This window comes from Gossypium arboreum, chromosome 5, assembly GCF_025698485.1.
Source record: "Gossypium arboreum isolate Shixiya-1 chromosome 5, ASM2569848v2, whole genome shotgun sequence".
NCBI classification, from domain to species: Eukaryota; Viridiplantae; Streptophyta; class Magnoliopsida; order Malvales; family Malvaceae; genus Gossypium; species Gossypium arboreum.
The window spans coordinates 67654843-67663354 of record NC_069074.1 but is presented as its reverse complement, the minus strand read 5'-3'; positions in this window follow the sequence as shown (position 1 = coordinate 67663354).

The following is an 8512-nucleotide window of genomic DNA, read 5'->3' as shown; positions in this document are numbered from 1 at the left end:
TTACAACCTTCACCCCCTCACCCTAAAAATCTTATATAACAAAATTTACAAGATTTAAGTGGATTAAGCCCATAAGTATGAAATTGAAGAGTTTGGTGGCTAAATGAATAATAATACGGTCAGATCCGGGGATGAGTTAGCAAGTAAAGGGAGTTTTAGGAGAGATGTTAGATTTTTCTGAAGATCATTCGGGATACACAATGTCACTATTAAAGAATACGTTAATCACGAGTAATTGACTTATTCAGGTATGGTATTTGAAAAATGTATTAATCGAAATTTCTTCTAAATTGACTTCTTTAGTGAATGGGATAATGTGGGATTACTGATGACTATATTAGCCACTGGAATAATGTTTGACCTGCAAAGATATCTGAATGCAGCGGATATAGTCAAGTATCTTACGACAATCTCTTCTAAGTATTCTATATATTCTTTTATCCTTAGAGGTATATACAACTATTCATTTTCAGATGTGATTTTTATTATAAGAGAATGCTAGCTAACCAAAATGTTAAACGGAAGTATTACTAGTGTGGTTGATTTATGATCGATATTACTCTATATTTCTTTGGCATTATATTCTATTATGTCAGTAGAAGATTCAACGATAAGACTCATATGATGTTAATTTATTTTTTCTACTGGTTGATGCTCAGAATTATATATATGAAATTTATGTTGTCTCTATTACAACTGATGCCAATGCATATGAGCAATAATCTTTTTTTTTTTGGATTTTCTCTAGAGTATCATTGATCTCTGTATCAATTAGTATGGGTTGTGTTCTCAGAAATTCAATAGAGCTGTATATTTGGGATTTCATTATTTCATCTTTCTGATTGTTCTTATGGTCTATTCTATTAAATGTGTTTTATCTATAAAGGATATATACATATTGACTTGAGATAATTATATCTATTACGGTTATAATTCCTGGTTAGATTATGGGAGCACAGTTATACAAATCTCAGGTTTTTAGAGGTTGTGTTTCTGTACTGGTTGTTACTGAAACTACATTTGGTTGTCCTCTTTTATTTTGGGGTACACTATTGATATTGAGGTATAGTTCTTTCTATACAGTTGAAACATCGGTCTTATTATAGCACTATGGTTTTAATTCATCTGATGGTTGTGGCTCTAGTATGGCTCAAAGCTTTGATGTAATAATTGAAATAACTTTATTATATATTCTATTCTAGCTTTCGTGAAGGGGTAGGCATCGAAAAGAAGTATAGATATGGAAGATCAAACTTAACCTTTAATCTTGGTTCTCATTATTCAGGTAATCTTAGATTATGCCTGTAACACCCCTATCCCATAACCGTCGCTCGAATAGGAAAGGAGCATTACCAGACAGACAGAACATTACAGATCAATATAGAATCATAGATATCACATAGTATTAATGCATAAGTGAATCAACAATTCGTCCCTTATGGAGATCTCCAAGACCTAAGACATACATTTAGAAAAGGTCAGGACTAAATCGAACCCACCCAGAATTTTTAGAACTTAGTAAAATTTTTCAATTCTGATAAGGTCACACGTCCGTGTGACTAGGCCGTGTGCCTTACACGGGCACCAGACACGCCCATGTAATCCAGCTGAACCAAAACAGAGCATACATACTGACTTTCACCCACGGCCAATAGACACGCCTGTGTGTTATGGCCGTGTGATACTAAGAGGTTACTGCTTTGCATACACGGCCACAAGACACGCCTGTGTTCCCTGACCATGTGGCATAATGTAGGCTTGGTTTAAGCCAACTTACCACCCCTTTTTGGGTCATTCCTACAAGCAATATTAAACAACATCTGTACCAAAATTTTTAGCCAATTTCATGCTTAAAACATGCTTTACTAAAACTAAATCATCATTATTCCATAACCTATTCAAATCCATACCAAACACATTAAAAAATCCTATTACAACAACATGCCAAAATGCTCATTTCATAATTCACTTATGACACATTCTAACTCATGCTTAAACTTACCATTTGCTAGCCAACTCTCATGGCATAACATATTTACATATCAAAGCTTAAATACATAAGCATTCTAGCATATACATGCCATACTTAAAAATATTTACATTTTCAAAAGTACCAAAATAAGTTCAATAGTATGGTGATGATCCTTGATGGTCCCTGAGCTTGTGGTAGCTTCAATATCTATAAAACAATTCAAACATACACACAAAGTAAGCTTTCAAAAGCTTAGAAGCTCGTACTAAAATCATCAACAGTATATAAAACATAAATTATCAACACTTAAGTATTTATAATTTCTCACTTCATATATCCAATCTATACCTACTCAATCCATGAGTTTTTTACCAATTCTATGAGCTTTATAAACATAATGTCATCTACCACATAGGTATCATACTTACCTGAACATTTTCATGTTCATTCATTTTCAATCTCACCCTTGTTCGAATACTTCAACACTTTCCAAAGATCGCCATTGCTTTAAACATTTGCACACTTAGTGCTTAAAGGTTAGCCAACACTAGAACGATTTCCTCACACTTAGTGCTATCCCAATTAACCGAAACTAAGTCGGTATCACACACTTAGTGCCTTATATAGCTGAAGCTATGCCAACTCGCACACTTAGTGCCATTTGTTGTCGAAGCTATATTAAACCGCAAACTTAGTGCCAAGCATAGTCGGATATCATTATGCTCAGAACGTAATCAAATATCTATACAATTTATGCATTAAAACATAGCTTTAACATCATTTATTACGTACGAACTTACCTCGTACTCGAAGTTGTCGACTTGAACGTTTATTCTACAATATTCGACTTCCCTCGGTCTAAATTCGAATTCCTCTTTTCTTGATCTATATGTATTCAAAATTAACCCTTTTATTCACCAAATCATTCAAAACAATCCATATACACACAATTAGGGCATTTTGCAAACTAACCCTCACATTTTTACATTTTGACACTTTAGTCCCTAATTCACAAAATCACAAAATAAACAATTTGCTTTTACACAAGCTTAGTCGAATTCTCCTAGCTCTCATATAAGTCCATACATTTCATTTATTTCATATTTTACTCCCTCAAAATAACATCTTTGCAATTTAACCCAAAATACTCAATTTCATCAAAATTTCAAAGACAAAACATTTAAACCCAACATCAAGCTTCCATAATTCATCTACTAACATCACAAAACTCATAATTTCATCAATGGTACATTTTAAAATCATCACCAAAATTAGAAATTGAGGCATGGGTTCGATAGTATACGAAGTAATGATTATTGAAACGTAGAAATTATCAAAAACCGATCAAAAATCATCCTCAATTAGCCAAGATTAGTGCCGAACCCTAGCTTGATATTTTATTTCTTTTTCTTTTGATATAATTGGTCAACAAGAAAGAAATAAGCTAAAATTTAACTTTGCTTTTAATTATAATAACATTAATACACAATTTACTAATATAACCTTTTTTCATTTCATTTAAAATCCACTAAGTAATGTCCAACATTGTCCATTCATAAATCCAAAGGTCTAATTGCATCTTAAGGACCTCACATTTAATAAGACAAATCAATTGGGTACTTAATCAAATAGAATGCCACTTTTGCATTTTCTGCTATTAAGTGCTTTTATTAAATTGAGCACAGAAACGATCAAATTTTCATATGAAACTTCCACACATGCTTGATCACATATTGTAAACATGAAAAATAATATTAAAATATTTTTCTGACTCGGATATGTGGTCCCAAAACCACTATTTTGACTAGGGTCAAAATCGGACTGTTACAATGCCAATGAGTCAAAATGGGATGTTATATTTAGTTTGAGCTAATGTAGTTTGTGGTGATCTTTGATTGGTATTCTAAGGGAATTAGGATAGATATTATGTTTGAGTTGTCTTGACAACAAGAGGAAGGGATTATTCTAAAATGTTATTATCCGATAGTTAAGGTCGACTCAGTTGTTTTAATCAAAACAGGTTATTCATTTGAAAAGTAAATTGAGTTAAATGCATTTCAGTTTATCTTTAGGTTCGGAAATAAATTTTGCATATTCACAAGTAAATAGACGGACAATCTGAATGAAGAATTCATATTCTAGAATATATGATATAGAAATATATCGATCAAATTAGTTATAATAGGGAAATTTCTATATCTATCAAATCAGTTATAATCGGGAAATGTCATTATGGGTTAAAGTCGTCTCGATAGTTGAAGTTGTCACACTTGTGTTAAATGATATTGCTTGATGTTTTTCATATAAAGGGAACAAATATCAGTTGCAAGTTACAGATGCAAACATGTCAGAATCATCAGTCAGAGTTTGTTAGTACGAGTTTCTCAGTTATGTTTCGTCAGACGAATTTTTGGTAGTTATACTACTAATGATAAGTTATGACTGGAAAACATCATAGCTGTTCAATGAAGTTTCAATATAGTATCAAGTTTTAATCAGAGTTCTGCTGTGAGTTCTAAATTGAGATGAGTTATAAATGACTGATCTATGAATTACCATTAAGAAGATGACAAAAAGACTCAACTTGATGGCTTGTAACAGGTGAGAAATTTCAACGACGGAATTTTCGTAAGGGCGGAGAGTTGTAACAGCCTGTTTTTTAGTGGTGTAAGAAACAGCGGTTTTGGGGCCATCAAACCCAACAAATAAGCTCGTAAGTATTATTATTTAATATTTATGAGTCAAACATAGGGTTAAAAGGGTTTTTGATTTGATAACTTATATTATAAGCGATTTAATAAGTTTAAGTGATATGACCCTAAGGTCAAGTGGTTTTAGAAAATGAGGTATCGAGACCTCGTTTCTATAAACTGAGCTATAATATTTACAGAGTTTCATTAAGGTGGAATTAAAGTTTGGTTGCAAAATTTTTAACGTTTCAATAGTTAATTAATTAAAAATGACTAAATCGTAAAAGATGTAAAATTTGATCACTATTTAATTTGAGTGATTAAATGGTTACTTGAATAAAGGAAAAGGGACTTAAATGGTAAACCATTCAAGGAGTTAGTGGAAAATTATGGGCATGAAATTGGTGTTTTATTTATTTATTAACCAAGGTTAAAATGGTAATTTGGTATATTAAATTAAAATAAAACAAAACCAAAATCCATTATCATCTTTTTCATGTTTCCTTCACCGAATTTGAAAGAAGAAAAACTCGATGGAAGGTTTTGAAGCTTCGGATTTCACTTTGAAGCTAGCATGGTATGTCATTTTAGCCCCATATTTTTTATATTTTTTTAGATCGTTGCAACTAGGCCCAACTAGCCCATACCTTCGATTTTGAAACTGTTAAAAAATTTGAATGTTTCTATTGATGAACCTTGTGATTTTAGATATTAAATGATGAATTTGAAATATTAGTTGTTATTTAAAAGTATTTTATTAAGTGAGTTTTGATAAATTTTTTGATTAGGGACTAAATTGTTAAAATAGTAAAAGTACAAGGATTTGATTTGAAATTGTTGGATGAATGGGCTGTATTGGATGCCATAAGTATTCAGATAGGCTCAATTTTGGGTAAAAATGGTTAATTTACATGTTTTAGGCTCAAGGACTAAATTCAATAAAAGTAAAACTTTAGGGGCAATTTTTTAAAAATGTCAAAATGACTAAATTGCATAAAATAAATTTTTTACCGTATAAATTAATATATTGAATGAAATTATTAATTTAATTCAAGATCGGATGGAAAATCGAGGAGAATAGAAAATTACCAAAATGCCCTTGTATTTTGTCATTTCTACAATTTGGCCAAGTAAGTTAATATGAACTATAAACACTTAAACGTGAGTTAAATTGACTGTTTAATGTGCTATTCTATCGTACATGAGTTAATATATAGATGTTATTATGCAATTTATTATGTCAAGAAACGATAGAAATTCAACGACGTACGGGGACTACCGAACCCCATTTGAACCTTAGGAATTTGTAGGATACAAATTACATGTCATTAGGGTTTACATGATTCGGGTGCTGGTCTTGTATGTCCTACCAATGACTGAGGTTCGGCATATGTTGCGGATACTCTAAAGCTCGTGTGAGCAGCATCGTATAGCTACGTTCCACCCCACAACTCATGTGAGCAGGCCCATTTTTACAGCTCGTGTGAGCATACTTATTCACAACTCGTGTGAGCATATATGTACATGAATTGATGGATTATGGTTATATGAGTTAGTACACTTTGTGTGAGCTATCCCGGTATCCAACAATGTTCTATTCGCTTCAACGGGCATGAATTGGAAAGGAAACGGTGATGTTCAATATGAACAAATATAGGTATACATGAAATACATTGAAATGATAAGATACATGGAAAGCATGTTATGTTATAAAGAATGTTATATCCAAATTGAATCATATTCAAGTATAATGGTTATCCATGTTGAATTCATGTGAAATATGTTCAAGTATGCTAACATGTGGTGTTGTTTGATGCTTAAGCATGTGCCAAGCTATTGGTTGAATTGTATTATATTTACTTATAAGTTATGTATTGGAAATGGTAAGTGCCCAAATGGAAATATGCTTGTTTTCATGAAAGAATGGCAAGGTTTAAATTATGTAATTTTTTATGAAATGGTTTATCATGTGGTTAATTCCAAAAGAGTTATGTTTAAATGCACTAGCTTGTGGCTATGGTTGATGATATGCTTATGTCTTGTGTGTTATGCATATGAAACGGGTGTGGAAAGATAATGAAATGTTAAGTTCATACTTGAAGTGTAAAATGATGAAAAAGGGAATGATGAGTTGAATTGATGTTGTTTAACCTAAAGAAAGTAAATGCAATGGAAAGTAATGAAATGTAAATGAAAATAAGAAATTTGAAAGGGTTTAAAGTTTTATAAAATCCTACTATGCTAGTGATGATATGTATATGTAATGTTGTGGTTTTATTCACTTTGTGAGTTGTCGATTATGGTTTCATGAATCTTGCGGTATTGGCATGTGAGTTATACGGGCATAGACACGGGCTGGAACACGGCCATGTATCCCTACTTCGAATGGCCACACGGCCGTGTAACCCCTATAGTATGAATTTTTCTATCTTTTTCCATAAAGTTCTGAATATTTTTTATTTAGTCCCGAATCATTTCTAAAGTGTTTATAAGGCATCGAGGGCTCAAAAAAGGGGATGTTATGCTAGTGTTTCATGGACTATGATATGATTTATGTAATGTTTGAGAATGAATGTTTTTTATGTTAAAAGTTTCCGGTAATGCTCTATAAACCTATTCCGTGACGGATACGAGTTAGGGGTGTTACATTTAGTGGTATCAGAGCTATGATTTAGTTGGTTCTTGAACTTAACATAGCATGTATGAACTTTAGAAATACATGCCATTATTTAACCTATAATAGTATGATATCTCCCGACTCTGATGAGATTTGTTTCATTTCTAGACAGAAAGTTACACAGGCACGAGCACAAGCTGGAAAACAGCCGAATGTCCCTACTTTGAATGCCCACAAGGCTTGAGACACAGGCGTGTGTCTCAGTCGTGTAAGTCACATGGCCTGGCCATACGGTCGTGTGACCCTATAGTATGAATTGTTCTGTCTTTTACCATGAAGTCTTAAATGTTTTCGATTTAGTACCAAATCATTTCTAAAGTGTTTCTAAGGCCTCGGGGGCTCGAAAAGGGGGACGTTATGCAAGTTTTTGCATGTACTATGATATGATTTATGAAATCTTTGAGAATGAATGTTTTTATGTTAAAAGTTTTTAATAATGTTCCATAACCCTATTTCGGCGACGAATACAGGTTAGAGGTGTTACAGATTTATTGTTACCTTACTTAATCTTTTACTTGCTTATGAAAATTGAATTAATTGTTTGAATTGACATAGAGATATGTACAAAAGATAATTTTAATTTCATAAGTATGTATGTATTAACACATTTGCTTATTAAAATTTGTTTAATCGGTTGAATTGACATAGAGGTATAGTTAAAAGATAAATGGATTTTGGTAGGACAGTATGTTCATAAGTTAGCAAATTGCCGAGTTGTTGTGAATTAAATTCATAACAAAATGGACATGGTTCTGATAATATTAAGTTAAAGAATGTAATTGATCTAACAGATTTATGTCATATTGATTAAAACTTGTTCTTGAAATCGTGCATTGGAAATTATTTTTTTTTTAAACCCCTTTTCAAATCATCAAATTTTCACCACCAACTTGTTAAATTATTTATTTAGTAAATATTTCTTTGCGCAGTCCCTGTGGGTACGATAATTCGACATTTACTTGTCACTTATCACTTATTGTGATTGTGTACACTTGCACGTTTTCGTTGTTCCAAATGTGTGATTTATGTTTAGGTTGCTCCATCAGAATGCACAAAACGAGTATTCAAGGAAAGTTGGAATATATATTATGTAACAGCCCGGTTTAGCTTAAATCAGAACAGTGGTTTCGGAACCACAAATCTGAGGTCGAAGAATTATTTTAATATTATTTT